General features: G+C 37.2%; 1 pseudogene across 1 annotated transcript; it reads right to left on the bottom strand.

Annotated features, from left to right (window-relative positions):
* Positions 1 to 5353: 5353 nt before the first annotated feature.
* On the bottom strand, positions 5354 to 6292 carry LOC306638465 (olfactory receptor 10AG1-like; annotated as a pseudogene). The gene has a single exon. The product of its transcript is annotated as an olfactory receptor 10AG1-like (transcript).
* Positions 6293 to 17528: the final 11236 nt, after the last annotated feature.

Raw genomic sequence — 17528 nt, 5'->3', positions numbered from 1 at the left:
TAAAAATACACTGGAGAAAAGATACCCTCTTCAAGAAATGGTTCTGGGAAAACTGGAAATACATATGAAGTAGACTGAAATTGAACCCCTAACTCTCACCCTGCAGAAAACTCAACTCAAAATGGATCACAGACCTAGGTATTAGGCTAGTGACCCTGCACCTACTAGAAGAAAAATTACGCTCAAATCTCCACCATGTTGGCTAAGAAAGTGCCTCCCTCAATAAGACTGCTAAAGCGCAAGAATTAAAATTGAGAATCAATAAATGGGATCGTATCAAACTAAAAAGTTTCTTCACAGCAAAAGAAATAATTAAGTAAAATTGTGTGAAAAATAACTATGATGTTATGCAAGTCTTATTACAGCCCATAAGATATCCCAAGCACTTTACATACATCTCATTTAATCATGCAAAGTTAAACCATCCACATCATTATTGTTTTATAGGTAGATAGCTAAGGCACAGAGAGTTTTAGTGGGTGTGATGGAAAGAGAATTGGAGCCCTCAGTGCTGACTCCAAAGCCTTAAGATACACTGGCTTCCCATGAGCTAGACTCTTTATATTAATCCCATACAGGCTCATAGTGGCATTAGTGAGTCATTTGGCTCGTACTGCAAATAACCTCAGGTGTAGCCATGCAAATAACCATAAGGGTGGTTAGAATATCACCAGGGTGGCCACTGTGAGGCAGGCTGAAGTGCTGGAGTCTCTGAAGGCAGAAAGGAAAAGATCATAAGATGCCATGGGTCACTGAGAACTTTACAAAGGTCATTCCTTCTGATAGTCTAATGATTCTACTTAGAGAAAAGTGAAAGAAACAGACAGGAAGATTGTGGTAGGGAAATAGTAATGCCTGGATTAATGATAAGTGTGATTGACAAAGGGGTTAAACTACTGTGATATGCTAAATTCTTCCCAATCATAACATGATATCACTAGATAGAAACTAAATTAATTGAAACTTTTCAGTAGGTATCCATGCATTAGTTCTCTCATCTGTATCAAAAAGCCTATTAAATTAGAGGCCTCTTCAACACCTGCAGAATTGACACAAGGTGAATTGCTTAATAGATACAGTACTGAGTATCAATATGTTTCTCATATATATGGACGCAGAGCAGAGCTTTTATGCTTTTAGATGCATGATAGCTGAAATTTTGCTCAAAAGTCAGTCAATTGTCACAGAACTACTTACTGAGAAAGGAAGTTTTTTCCAATTGCCCAGGTTGGTTATTTTACCAATAAAACCAAGGACATTTGCATGCATTTTCATATCATTGTTAGTAACTCAAACAGTTTAAACAGATATATGTACAATGATGACTGGAGTAGAGTTAAGGGTTATCATTGTGATTTTTTTTCCAAAAATAGATCATCAACCATAATAAACATATTGTCAGGGATAATTTGGATAGGGCCTTTCCATGTTCTATAATATTGTGAAGTTGTTTTTTTTTATGATAGAATTTTATAAAAAATTCTGTTACTTGGAAGTTTCTCCAAAATAATTTGAAAATGTAAAAATGTATATTGCCATTTAAATTGTATCAAAAATCTTATGCAATTTAAAAAGTGTTACTGTCACCAATACTGGATATATGTGTTGTGGAGACGTAGAAGGATGGAGGTTTCTACAGCATTTGGGACCAGCAGGTGCGTGGTGAGAAGGGGCAGGTTCCTAGACAAGCATCTTCTCCAGATATCCTGAAATGGTAGCAAAACCATGCCAGTTAGTCAACACAGGTTCTCAAGATCTATCGAATGACACTGATGAATATTGTACACATAGTTCCCCTAAAACAATGAGATTTAAGTGTGAGTTATCATTCATGGAACTCCCATATTTTTGTAAGCTTACTTATTATCACAGCATGGGACCAGTTACTGATGTCTCCTCCATAAGTATGAACTTAGGGAGAGCTTCGATCTCTCTTTTCTTCTGAGTAGTGATGGGGATCTACCTCTGGAACATATGCATTCTAGGCAAGAGAAACTCACCCAGACCAGAGAGTTACATTCAAAAAAGATATATTATATACAATAAATAAACAAATTCATCATATGAAAATAGGTGAGTCATTCTGATCATTAGGTAAGACAAAATACACTGAAAATAGACACATTCATTCATTGTGCATGACAATCAAGGACTTTAAAATAACTACAATAATATTTTAAGAAAATGACTTAAAACTACATCAACAATGATGGAAAGATGAAGCAATTCACCAGGGAACTGAATCCATGCAAAATAATAAAATGGAATTGAGACCTGCAGAATCCAGCATGAGAATATCATAAAATGGCCTTATTGATATATCAATTGTCAGGACACAATCAAGTTATTTATATACATACACAAATACACTCCATTTTGGGATTCATATATATTAATAATAAGGCTTGCAGTTTTACAGGATATTCTTTATGTTACTATAATTCTGGTAAATCCCAAGATCTGCAGAGTGTGTTGGTGAGTTGCAGAACCAGAAGAGCAAGTGGTTTAGTTCTGATATAAATCCAGAGACCTCAGGACCTGAAGAGCAGATACTGCCCTTCTATTGAAAGTTAAGCAGACTTGAGACCCAGGAGAAGCTCATGCCTCAGTTCTAATCCAAAGACAGAAGGAAGCTGATGCTCTAGTTTGAAAACAGTCAGGCAGGCAGAGTCCCATCTTCCACAGGGGGCTCAGACCCTGAGTACTCTGCCCTCCTTCCAGTGACTGGATAAAGTCTCCCACATTAGGAGAATTTTTTTTTTTTTTAAGGACATCCCATCTTTCATTCTCTTTCTAAGTTCATGTTATTAAATTGGTCTGACCTGTATAATCTCCCTTTCTTAGGCTTTAAAATCTTACTAACCAGTGCAAGTTCCCTTTGCCATGTGATGCAGCATATTCAGATGTTCCAGGATTAGGATGTGGATATCCCTAGGGATTCTTGGTCTTTATACCAAAATATTTCAGTGAATAGGAGGACTAATATTTACATTATTTTTTAATAAATCCATAACTGAAATAAATTGTTCACTGATGCACCACATAACATTTATTCCCAAGGTATTATTTGTTAAGTCATTTAAGATACAAACTCTAATGTATTCATCTTGATTAAAGGGTTTTACAATTAATTGTCAATTAATTTCAAATGTATCTTACCAAGAGAATAGTCAATATTCAAAAAAAACTAAATAAATTGCTAAAGGTAATTTCAATGTGTAAACAAGTAAGCTTACTTGTGTAGATAATTAATATTGTGGAATATACATTTCTTCAAAAAATAGCATTGTATGGTTATCTCAATGAATTTAAATATATAATACATAGCTAGTGATTCATTTAAGAATTATATCTGAATACAGGCAACATTTCAATGTTTCCCTCATAAAGGTTTTCTTTTTTATCTTAGGCGAATAGTTGTACCTTCTAATAATCCTGTGTGTTAACAAGAATGAGCACATTGTCTGTATTTAACTAATTTTAATTGCTATAAAATGTAGTTAGATGACATTTAACTACTTAACACTTTGCTGAGAATGTGAAGCATGCAACTCAGTTATCTGAACTTCCGGTACAGCTTGGTGCCAGTAACATTTTGATTCTTGCTTTATCAAGTTTCAGATAATACACAACTACCAGAAGCATCTCTGCTACAACCTTCATTTTTATCACCACAGTCATATTGGCATGGTCTTGCTCATGTACTGTATGCCAAATTCCAGATTCAGTATAGAGCATTAATTTGTAAGAGATATATGTATATGTATTTTCAAAAATAAAATACACAAATGAATAAACGTAGAACATCATTATAGATGGTGCAGAATGCATATAGTTTGTTAGGAGAACTGTAGAGTTAGCATGTCCATGCATTGTGTGCACTATCATAACTAAAGTTACAGGGTGGAATGATTTTCAGATGGACAAAACAAACATACAAAAAGACAAATTATCTGAGAATGTGATACTGGATGGGTGGGCATTTTTGGTTCTATTGATTGTTGCCTGTGCTTTCAATATCTGCTCACAGATTTAATAATTTTAATTACTGTACAATGAGTTAAAAACATGAAAGAAGAGGTGAGGTAGTGTAGCGCAGTTGTGTGAACTTTATGTATTCCTGAAAATAGCTTCTAACATGTCCTCAAAGTTTTTACCCACAGATATACAGCCTAAAATAGGAATAGGGTGGGGACTGGCTGTTGGGTGTAGTAAAGAAAGAGATGAGGGCTGGGGATGTGGCTCAGGGCAGAGAAAACTCAAAGGATGGGTAAAAACCTGGATTCAATTCTCAGCATCATTAAAAGAATAAATAAATAAAGGGTTGAGGAAGAAAATAATTATGAAAGTTCTCCTGGAACCATGACATCAAAGGAGGAAAACATATGATCAAAAGAAAATCCTTTTTGAAAGGTAGTCGTGTTGTCTTACATCATGTGCTCTCATGGCAAGTTACTAAGATGAGAGGATAAGACCTATAAACCTTTATGCTTTTTATTCCTGCTCTATTTTCCTTATTTTTTTTTTGTATTGGTGATTGAATACAATGGTATTTTATAACTGTGCTAAGATCCCAGTTCTTTTTATTTCATTTTACTTTATTTTATTTTATTTTTAGTCAGGGTCTTGCTAACTTGCTGAGGATCTTGCTAAATTGCAGGTGGAGGTGCAAGCTTGAGATTATCCTGCCACAGCCACCTAGATTATCCGGGATTACAGGAAATTACCACTTCACCTGGCCCGTGCATCTTTTCTTTTGGAAATATTCAGGATGTATTCCACTTTGGTGCATTGTTATCCCAGTGCTTAGTAATGCCCAAAAGTGTATAGATTTTGCCAGAACTCTGTGTGAGGCACAAGTAACATTCACTTATTCATTCACTCATTCTGTTATTTCCTTAACAGACATCCATTATACAACTACCTATGATAATGATGTCCCACCTACAGTATAATAAAGAGAATTTCAATCTATACAGGCACATCTACAATATATTTAGGTATAAATATATTTAGATATAATGTATTTAGATATATTTCAATATTCCATTCAATTTAATTTGTAAGAACTTACAATTTAATCTCTACTAATTAATTTATAGGGCAAACGTGATGCACTTTAACATTTTACTTATGAGAAATGACTTTTATTAGGTGAGACCACAACTATAGATAAATTTCCCTATATATATATATATATATATATGTGAACAAAGTAAATTTAAATATAACAGAATTATGTCATACTTTTGAAGACATTACCCTCCCAAAGGAGAATGGAGAGATTTGAAATATTTCTCTGATACCTGTGACAATATACTAAAATAACCTCACTCATCTCAGGACACTATGTTTAAAGGCATAATCTTCTGAGTGCAGCAAGCACATCCTGGTTCTTGAGACCATAGATCACAGGATTCAACATGGGAGTCATTATGGTGTAGAACAGAGAGAGCAGTTTGTCAGTTCCTGCAGAATGGCTGGATGTGGGCCTGAAGTAGGTAATGGAAGCTGATCCAAAAAATAAAACCACAACCAGCAGGTGGGAGGAGCAGGTAGAGAATGCCTTAGCCTGTCATTGGGCTGTGGGCAACCTCAGAATGGTGCCCATGATCTTGCTGTAAGAGACATGTATCAACATAAAAGGGACTGCAGCAACAAATATCACTACTACATACACAGACATCTCATGCACTGAAGTGTCCCTGCAGGCTAGCATGAGAATAGGAGGTATGCCACAGAAGAAGTAGTTGATTTGGTTAGAATGACAGAAATGCAGAGAGAATATCTGCCATGTCTGCCCTACCTGGACTGGCATTCCCTGGAGGCAGGCGCCAGCTGCCAGATGATGGCACTTCTTTGGGTTCATGACTAGAGGATAGTGCAAAGGGTTGCAGATGGCCACATAGCGGTCATAGGACATCACAGCCAGGAGGAAACTTTCTGCAGTTCCCAGTATATGGAAGAAGAACATTTGAGTGGCACAGCCCTCTAAGGAGATGCTCCTATCCAGAGTCCAAAGACTGTCTAGCATCCTAGGGAGAGTGACTGAAACATAACAGATTTCCAGAATAGAAAAAATTGCCAGGAAAAAATACATGGGTTTGTGCAGTGCAGGGTCAAGCCTGGTTATTATGAATATGAGGCTGTTCCCAATGAGGACAGCCATGTAAATTATGGAGAATAGCCCAGACAGAATCCCCTGGAGGTTTGGAATTTCAGAAAATCCCAACAGGACAAACTGCACCACTGTGGAGACATTGTCTTCTGCTTCTATCTCTTTAAGCTTCATCTGTGGGAAAGAGTTCACCAGAAGTAACAGTCATTACACTGTCTTGGGCTTTTGTCTTCTCGTATATAATTCAGATTATAAGATTATAAACATTATTTTATTATAAATAAATGCACCCATTTCAAAAATTTTTATTAAATACAGCAATTAATTGCTAAGTTGCTCTTTTTGGGGGGACAGATTCCAATTCTATTTTCTGTTTGAATTAATATTTTGTCTGACTTCTGACATTATTCTGAGAAATCAATGACATCAATTTTTATAAGTTGTGGTGTTTCTTATTTTTTCCATCCTCCAGTTCAGTTTTGACTTCCTGTATTTCTTGTTAAGAAAGAAGTAATATTAAACAGCCAATTACATATTGGGAAAAATTATTTTTGAATCATGTATTTGCATCTCAATTTAAGGTCTAGAAAATGGTAATTCATAAATTTTAATCATATTTTTTAGTGTTGAAAAAGAGAAATCAGCATGTCCTTCTTCCCTCGAAAACCTCAACAGTGAGAAGTATTCACATGTACATCTATGCTCCAGAAAGCAATCTGGCTATGATGTGCACATTTAATTTACATATTTACTGTACGAAAAAAAAACAGCAATTTCAATTCATCTCTGGGAGCATCTTAAATCACTGCTGTGCTCACTGTGCTGTATGCTGCTGACCTTGTATACTCCCTTATGTGTAGGATTGCATTCATGTTTGTGATTATATTGGAGTGTGATTGTTTCCATTTCCTATGTTCTGTCCTTATCTCTGGTCCTAGATTGTAATTTTCTTCCAATTGTCTCCCCACTGTGTGTGCAATGGATTATAAAAGTGTTGTGGAAATTTGATTTGCTTACCTACTAGACAAATTGCATTCAAGTCACATTGACTGCTTCTTTGGACTAGTCCCAAAGGTGTTTGATTGGTTTCTAGACCAAACGTAAACATTCAGCTATGGATTGAGCCTGTCATATGCATATGTTTTGGTTCATGTCCATTTGACAGAGATGGTACTGAGGGTGTAGCAATGTGTAATGAGCAATGTGTAGTTTCATTTACTCTTGCACTAGTGGTATTTTTTGCTCATTGCTTTGAGGAGGCACTAGATAACATTCAGCTCATGTGTTAAGTCATATGAAAGCTACAAGAGACTAAATTACTGCAAAGGGAAGACACCTCTCTAATCATATGCAAAGACCATTTAAGTGTGGACTGTTATCTGATTTCAAATTCAAAAATGTATAGACCAAGCATGTATAACAATGGAGTGCATAAAACTTGGGCAACCAAAGGATTTTCTGTGACTCAGAGGACCAAAGTGAAATACACGTTAATATTATGATCTTTTCAAATATTTTGATCAAAATATTAAAGTAAATATATGTAAAGCCTATAATATACAGAAACATATATGTTTGCATATACATGCACATGTTACATATAATGTATATACAGTCTTCCACAATTTTATAGGTCTCTCAATTTATTATGTATTTAAATTTTTTTTTCACTTCTAGAGATTGAACCTGGGACCTTGCATGTGGTAGGCAAGCACTCTAACACTGAGCCACATCCTCAGCCCAGCTTCTTCATGTTTTATTTTTGGCACTCAAAGATGCTATAAGTTGATCTCACCAAAGCAAGAGTAGAGTGGTGGTGGTTAAGAGAAATGGGGAGATTGGGACTAGAGGGAGGGGGTGAGGTTGTTCCATATGTACTAAGTCCTAGTTGCTTTCATTAGGAGGTTTGGTAAGCCATACAAAGGAGGGTGAATATAGATAACCAAATATTTAAAATGAAATAAAATCATTTAAAGGTTTTCACCATAAAGGACTGATATATTTTAAGCAGAAAGGTTTACCATGACACTGTTGTATATGTATGAAAAAATCTGAACATACAATCATGTCATTAGTTACAACTAAAAGGAAGGAAACAAAAAAAAAAAATGAATCCCTATATAGAAAATGGTTATAAGTGAGTTTTAAAATAATCAGTAATCAGTCTCTAATACTGATACTTCAAAGATAGGATTTCAGTTTGAGACTATCCAGGAAGAGTTTTACTATGCTCTCCTGCATATTAATCATATTTCTTTCATTTACTCATTTCAAATTCAGTCTAGAGACTGATAAAGAATAGTGATCAGAACAATAGGCAAATACCTCTGAAGGTGCTGAGAAAAAATGCAAATCCATTTCAATAATACCTGTTACCTATCTTGTTTGTAATAGTGTAAAATTTTGTTTTATACAGTAATATCCCCAGATTCATTGAATATAAAATACAACCTTAATACATAGTAATAACAAATGATTGCAGAAAAAATGATAATAAAGAGTATTATGATAGTCGTTAAATATGGGCTCATTAGTTTAAGAAGCACTTCACATTTTGATCTCCTTTGATCTTACATGTACTGAAGCCAGAAAAGTATAATGCCCATTCTGAATCAGGGTTTTCAAGTAAAAAATACATTTTTCAAAATTTTCTATACTTAAATGTTAAAAATACAGATACATAGAAAATAAATTCGAGTTAGACAACCACAGTGTTTTGACTTATTTTTATCATGGTCAAATATAATACTTAACCTTTACTGACTGATAAGGAAGTAAGAGGAAAATGAGAGACAAGGTTATTTCTCATGTTGGGTAATTTATTTTATTTGAAAATGAGGCTAAAGACTTTCTCAGGTATGGTGCATAATCAGATCTAATAATGCTCTTTAAGGACTAAATACTCTCTGCTCTTGGGACCAACTCCTTTCCCAAAGAGCCTTCTAATTGAACTAAACTATTTTGTTGCTAATCAAGGAGTTTAATATAATAATCAAAACCGTATTGGGCCATATATTCATTTCTTCATAAATTTTCCTCTCTTTCTCTCTCTCTCTCTCTCTCTCTGATTGTATTTTTGTGTGTGTGTGAACATTAAGAGAGCTGAGCCTTGAAAATCTCAGAATATCAGAGTGTTTGCTATAAACACTTAACTTGATATATAAATTTAGATACCTTTAATAAGATACAGTTATGCAATGTCTTGGGCTGGAATATTTTTCTGTCATTGGAAATTGAAATGACTGAGTTATTGGTCTATTCATACTCTTAAGTGACTCTGAATATGAGTCTTCTCTCACCACATCCACCCTGGTCAGGCAGGTTGCATCATGCCTTAGGTTACAGATGGGGAGGCATGGGGTAAAGTTATCAAGAGGATCTCTTACCTATTTCTTTAAGGGTTATAATCTGGCAAAAGCACAGAAAACTTCCTTATAAAACTCCTCATATAAAATTTAATCACAATACAAGAACCTGGAAAAGAAGCTACAAAATATAATTTCCAACTAAATTCCCATGAGACCAGTAACACACTCTATGATCAGAACTGGATCTCCATGGTCAAAAGCTATAATTTCAAGCAGTGACTACTCACAGTAAAAGACCAGCTCACGTTCATGTTGGATTCTCTCATGTAATGATTATGTAATAATTATAACATTATGAAAAAGAAATCTGTAACATCCAGAGAAACCAACACATTTAGATGCATAATCACAAAACACAACAGAGAAGAACCTTTGGTATAGCTATGGCATATAGGAATAGGTTGATAAATGTTTAAAGAATGATAGAGGGGCAAACTTGGTTTAAAAAGATTATACCTATACACTGAACTACCACTAGTCAAAGATAAGACACTTATTCAACAATTTTGAATTTTGTCGTTCTCAAATTTATTTTATCTTAAATCTAGCTACCTTTGTAGAACACCTTTGAGGCAATATCTCATTTGGGGTATAATTTTCATTTTAATTATGATTACTCTTAGTGGACATCATTTATGTGATTATTTGGTATCTATATAGCACAGGTACAGTACATATGATATTATCTTGTCCATTTGTTTCTTTTCAAACTGTTATCATTTGGGAGTTCTTTGCTTATTCTCCATTTAGTTTCTTTGTTAGATAAGTGATTTGCAAATTCTTTCCCCATATGCATTTTCATGATCTTAATAATGGCAAAGCAGGAAAAAACTATTTCAATTTTAATGTAGACAATTTTTAAAATGTTGTCTTCTATGAATTGTGCCATTGGTAACATACTGAAGAACTCTTGCCTAGTTCAAATCGTAAAGATTTATCTCTGTGTTTTCTTCTATTAATTCTATAGTTTTTAGATTTTTCATTTATATCTATTGTTGGTTTTAACTCATTTTTTTCATAAGTCTAAATTTTTAGATTTTCTTTTTTTGGCTCATGTTTTTGTGTGTGTGTGTGGATATTCAATTCTTCCAAAAAACATCCTTTGTTCAATTGAAAGTGTTTCCACTATTGTCAATGTTAGTTACCCACATTTCCTCAATGGATTAGTGAAAAATTGGAAAATGATAAAGCTGAACAAAGTTGTCAACTGAATTCATGTTTTTAAAGTCTTGGAATTTATCATAGGACTATAATGAATTGTGAAGTGTTTCAGAAAATGAAACTGACCTTCATAAGAGCATTTAAAATAGTGCATTTTATAATGTGACTGTAACCCCCATCTATTTTCAGCTACTTTGGGCAGGCCGTCTAAAATGGCCATATATGCCAAAAACATTGGCTCTCTGTTGTTGTTAATGGAAAATGTTCATGTAACTAGGACCTGAGCATAATTTTTTTTCCAAGGTTATTATTAAATAGGTAACAACTTTATTGGCAAGTAATACTAGAAAACACAATGTTGCAACTATATACAACTATATCTTTTTTTATAACGTGTAATGGTTAATTTGACTGGATTAAGAGATGCTGATGATTAAAAGATTTCTGGGTGTCAATGAGGGTGTGTCTAAGAATGACTGAAATGTGGGATATGAACTGAAGTGAGACCCTCCCTAAGTGTGGGCAGCACCACCAATAGGATGTAAGTTTGGATGGAATAAAAGTTGGAAGAACAAGGTAGCAGATGCAGATGCAAGTTAGACTCTTCTTGAATAGGTTCTTAACTTCTGATTCAAAGCTCTGAGGATATCAGACTCTTGCTTCTTCACTTTTCCAAAGTGCACTCTGCCAGAGATTCTCTAGGTAGTTTCCAAAAGCCTTGGTCTTGGACTAGGGTAATCCAAGAGGCTGTGCAGTCCAAGAGGCAGAGGTCCGAAACAAGAAGGATCAAGAGTGTTGGATCCTTGAGGGGGATTCAAGATGGCGGACTAGAGGGTGGCTGCGTTTCGTGTTGCTCCAGGACTCAGGACTCAAGAAGAGGAGATATAGAGAGCCTTGGGACCAACTCAAAGCAGCCGGGCGAGAATCTCCCACTGGGCAGGCGTCCCGGACGGGGCAGGAGTCCTGGACGGGGCGGTAGCCCCAAAAGCAGGGATCTTTGCAAAGTAGAACGGCCGGCGAGGCGCCCCTCCCCCCGCCGGAGCAGTGATCGCAGACAGCTGGGAGCATTGAAGAGGGGGCTGCCCAGAGGAGAAGGAGAAATACGGGCTCGGCACGTCACTTGGAATTGGATCAGCTGCGCCAGGGCTCCGGGCGGCTATCCGGAGGAGCAGCATGGACTCAGGACTCAAGAAAAGGAGATATTGAGAGACTTGGGACCAACTCAAAGCAGCCGGGTGAGTGTTTCCCACTGGGCAGGCGGCCGGGGCGGTAGCCCCTGGACAGGGCGGTAGCCCCGAAAGCAGGGATCTTTGCAAAGTAGAACTGCCGGCGAGGCGGCCCTCCCCCCGCCGGAGCAGTGATCGCAGACAGCTGGGAGCATTGAAGAGGTGGCTGTTCACCACAGCGCTTGGACTCAGCACAACCCACCCGCGCTCTGGGAGGCTGCCCAAAGGAGAAGGTGCTTGGTGAGCTGTTTGGACTGAATGTGACCACCCCTGAACACAGGGGGCTGCCCAGAGGAGAAGGAGAAATACGGGCTCGGCACGTCGCTTGGAATTGGAACAGCTGCGCCAGGGCTCTGGGCGGCTATCTGGTGGAACAGCGTGGTGAGTGGTTTGGTCCCAGAGCATCGGCTCCTGAACACAGGGGGGTTGTCTGGAGAAGGAGGAGGAGCGCGGTGGGGTGCTTGGGCTCGAAGTGACTGCACCAGGGCTACGGGAGGCAGTCGGGACAAGAAGGTGCACAGTGAGTTCTTGGGACTCGTGACGCACCAGATCTCTGGGTGACTGCCTGGTGGAGAAAGTGGTGTGTGGTGGGTCACTTGGTCTTAGAGCGACCGCACAGAACAACAGGTGGCTGCCGGAGGAAAAGGCGAGTGGCGGGTCACTGGGACTCGGAGCGATTGTAAGGGGCTCCAGGTGGCTGCTCAGAGGAGGGGCCGCATAGCCAGGCGAAAAGTGCAGAGCAGGGTCCTAGACGGCTTCTTGGTGGAAGGGCCCCACAGACAAACTGAGGGGCGGAGCGAAGGCTCCAGGACTGCAGGCAGCTTCTCTGAGGAGAGGCAGCCGAAGGAGATTCGTTTGTGAAGGGTGAGGCTTCCAGGCCCAGGAGGTAGGTCCGGGTCCCTGGGATCATTGCAGAAGAAGGCTGCCCAGCCCAGGCGGTAGTTGTGAATTGAATGGAACCTCTGGGAGGAAAACCGACCAGCGAGACCTCCCCACCGGGTGACTCCTCCCTGTTGGGTGAGATTCTCCCAAAAGGACCATAAAATCAGAGACACAGGCCCAAACTGGTCTTGCATCAGCCCACAGCCTACTTCCCTTCTGGATGACCATTCATCAGCAAGTGAAGGTACCTCTGCCCACTAGCAGGGAATATACCTCACCAGAAGGCCACCACCCCTAGGGAGTCAGCTCCCTTGTGGAGCACTGCATTATCAACTTCCTCCAAGATTTCAGGCTACTGAAGACTAAGAAGGGATATAATAGAAATCTTCAGGGATATTATAAGACAATAGAGGAAATCTGCAATATCACAGCGGTCAACTGATACCTGAACAATATGAGAAAACAAGGAAAGAAAATGCTGCAAACAAATCTAGATGTTACATCAATGAAACCCAACGACAGCATGGCAGAAGAAATGACAGAAAGGGAGTTCAGAATGTACATAATTAAAATGCTCAGGGAAGCAAATGACGAGATGCAAGAGCAAATGCAGGCACTGAATGATCGCACCAATCGACAGTTAAAAGAGCAAATACAGGAAGCAAAAGATCATTTCAATAAAGAGTTAGAGATATTGAAAAAAAACCAAACAGAAATCCTTGAAATGAAGGAAACAATAAACCAAATTAAGAACTCCATAGAAAGCATAACCAATAGAATAGAACACTTGGAAGACAGAACATCAGACATTGAAGATAAAATATTTAACCTTGAAAACAAAGTTGAACAAACAGAGAAGATGGTAAGAAATCATGAACAGAATCTCCAAGAACTATGGGATATCATGAAGAGGCCAAATTTGAGAATTATTGGAATTGAGGAAGGCTTAGAGAAACAGACCAAAGGAATGAACAATCTATTCAATGAAATACTATCAGAAAATTTCCCAAATCTGAAGAATGAAATGGAAGATCAAGTACAAGAAGCTTATAGGACTCCAAATATACAAAATTACAACAGACCCACACCAAGGCACATTATAATGAAAATGCCCAACATACAAAAGAAAGACAGAATTTTTAAAGGCCGCAAGAGAGAGGAATCAAATTACATACAGGGGGAAACCAATACGGATATCAGCAGATTTTTCAATCCAGACCCTGAAAGCTAGAAGGGCCTGGAACAACATTTTTCAAGCCCTGAAAGAAAATGGATGCCAACCAAGAATCTTATACCCAGCAAAACTTACCTTCAAATTTGATGATGAAATAAAATCCTTCCATGATAAACAAAAGCTAAAAGAATTTACAAAAAGAAAGCCAGCATTACAGAACATTCTCAGCAAAATATTCCATGAGGAAGAGATGAAAAACAAAGAAACAAATCAGCAATGGGAGGAACCATCCTAAAGGAATTGTCAAATAAAGGAAGAACCAAGTGGTCTCAAAATAAATAAATAAATAAATAAATAAATAAATAAATAAATAAAATGAACCAAATGACCGGGAATACTAATCATATCTCAATAATAACCCTGAATATTAATGGCCTGAACTCATCAATCAAAAGACATAGACTGGCAGATTGGATCAAAAAGAAAGATCCAACAATATGTTGCCTGCAAGAGACTCACCTCGTAGAAAGAGATACACATAGACTAAAGGTGAAAGGATGGGGGAAAACATATCATGCACATGGACTCAGCAAAAAAGCTGGGGTATCCATCCTCATTACAGATAAGGTGGACTTCAAGTCAAAACTAGTCAAAAGGGATAAAGAAGGACATTACATACTGCTTAAGGGAACCATAAATCAGCAAGACATAACAATCATAAACATCTGTGCCCCAAACAGTGGCTCATCCATGTATGTCAAACAAATCCTTCTCAATTTCAGAAAACAAATAGACCATAACACAATAATACTAGGTGATTTTAACACGCCTCTCTCACCACTGGACAGATCTTCCAGACAAAAATTGAACAAAGAAACCATAGATCTCAATAACACAATCCATAATTTAGACTTAACGGACATTTATAGAATATACCATCCAACCAAGAGCGAATACACTTTCTTCTCAGCAGCACATGGATCCTTCTCTAAAATAGACCATATATTATGCCACAAAGCTAATGTAAGCAAATACAAGAAGATAGAGACACTACCTTGTATTCCATCAGATCATAATGGTTTGAAGTTAGAAATAAATGAAAGAGTAAAAAACAGAAGCTACTCCAACACCTGGAGATTAAACAATATGCTATTACATGATGAATGGATAACAGAAGATATTAGGAAGGAAATTAAAAAATTCCTAGAGGTAAATGAGAACAAAGAAACATCATATCAAAATCTTTGGGACACTATGAAAGCAGTACTTAGAGGAAAATTTATTGCATGGAGCGCATTCAATAAAAGAAGTAAAAATCAACAAATAAACAACCTAACACTTCAGCTCAAAGCCCTAGAAAAAGAAGAACAGACCAACACCAAAAGTAGTAGAAGACAGGAAATAGTTAAACTCAGAGCTGAAATCAATGAAATTGAAACAAAAGAAACTATACAAAAAATTGACAAAATAAATAGTTTGTTCTTTGAAAAAATAAACAAAATTGATAAACCCTTAGCCACTCTAACAAAGAGAAGACGAGAGAAAACCCAAATCACCAAAATTCGGAATGAACAAGGAAATATCACAACAGACACGATTGAAATACAAAACATAATTAGAAGCTATTTTGAAAATCTATATTCTAACCAAATAGAAAATTTCGAAGACATCAACAGTTTTCTAGAGACATATGAATTGCCTAAATTGAACGAGGAGGACATACAAAATTTAAATAGATCAATTTCAAGTAATGAAGTAGAAGAGGTCATCAAAAGCCTACCAACAAAGAAAAGTCCAGGACCAGACGGGTTCTCAGCCGAGTTCTACAAAATCTTTAAAGAAGAGCTCATTCCAATACTTCTCAAAGTATTCCATGAAATAGAAGAGGAGGGTACCCTCCCAAACTCATTCTATGAAACCAATATTACCCTGATACCCAAGCCAGACAGAGATAAATCGAGGAAAGAAAATTTCAGACCGATATCATTAATGAACATTGACGCAAAAATTCTCAATAAAATTTTAGCAAATCGCATACAAAAATATATTAAAAAGATAGTGCACCATGATCAAGTGGGTTTTATCCCAGGGATGCAAGGTTGGTTCAACATCCGGAAATCAATAAATGTAATTCACCATATCAATAGACTTAAAGTCAAGAACCACATGATTATTTCAATAGATGCAGAAAAAGCATTTGATAAAATACAACACCCCTTCATGCTCAAAACACTAGAAAAAATAGGGATAGTGGGAACATTCCTTAACATTGTAAAGGCCATCTATGCTAAGCCCATGGCTAATATCATTCTAAACGGTGAAAAACTGAAAGCATTCCCCCTAAAAACTGGAACAAGTCAGGGATGCCCTCTTTCACCACTTCTATTCAACATTGTTCTTGAGACTCTAGCCAGAGCAATTAGACAGACCAAGGAAATTAAAGGAATACGAATAGGAAAAGAAGAACTCAAACTATCCCTATTTGCGGATGATATGATTATATACTTAGAGGAACCAGGAAATTCCACCAGAAAACTGTTAGAACTCATAAGTGAATTCAGTAAAGTGGCAGGTTACAAGATCAATGCTCATAAATCCAATGCATTTTTATACATAAGTGAGGAATCCTCAGAAAGAGAAATTATGAAAACTACCCCATTCACCATAGCATCGAAAAAAATAAAATACTTGGGAATCAATCTCACAAAAGAGGTAAAAGACCTCTACAATGAGAACTACAGAACACTAAAGAAAGAAATCGAAGAAAACCTTAGAAGATGGAAAGATCTCCCATGTTCTTGGATAGGCAGAATTAATATTGTCAAAATGGCCATACTACCAAAAGTGCTATACAGATTCAATGCAATCCCAATTAAAATCCCAATGACGTACCTTACAGAAATAGAGCAAGCAATCATGAAATTCATCTGGAAGAATAAGAAACCCAGAATAGCTAAAGCAATCCTTCGCAGGAAAAATGAAGCAGGGGGTATCGCAATACCCGAACTTCACTTTTATTACAAAGCAATAGTAACAAAGACGGCATGGTACTGGTACCAAAATAGACAGGTAGATCAATGGTACAGAATAGAGGACACGGACATAAACCCAAATAAATACAACTTTCTAATACTAGACAAAGGCGCCAAAAATATGCAATGGAGAAAAGATAGCCTCTTCAACAAATGGTGCTGGGAGAATTGGAAATCCATATGCAACTGAATGAAACTAAACCCATATCTCTCACCCTGCACAAAACTCAACTCAAAATGGATTAAGGACTTTGGAATGAGACCAGAGACTCTGCAGATTATAGAAGAAAAAGTAGGTCCCGATCTTCAACATGTCGGCCGAGGACCAGACTTCCTCAACAGGACTCCCATAGCACAAGAAATAAAAGCAAGAATCAATAACTGGGATAGATTCAAACTAAAAAGCTTTCTCTCAGCAAAGGAAACTATCAGTAATGTGAAGAAAGAGCCTACAGAGTGGGAGAATATCTTTGCCAATCATACTTCAGATAGAGCACTAATCTCCAGAATCTATAAAGAACTCAAAAAACTCTACACCAAGAATACAAATAATCCAATCGACAAATG

This window comes from Sciurus vulgaris (assembly GCF_902686455.1).
Source record: "Sciurus vulgaris genome assembly, chromosome: 11".
NCBI classification, from domain to species: domain Eukaryota; kingdom Metazoa; phylum Chordata; class Mammalia; order Rodentia; family Sciuridae; genus Sciurus; species Sciurus vulgaris.
This window is presented reverse-complemented; position numbering and strand designations above follow the sequence as displayed.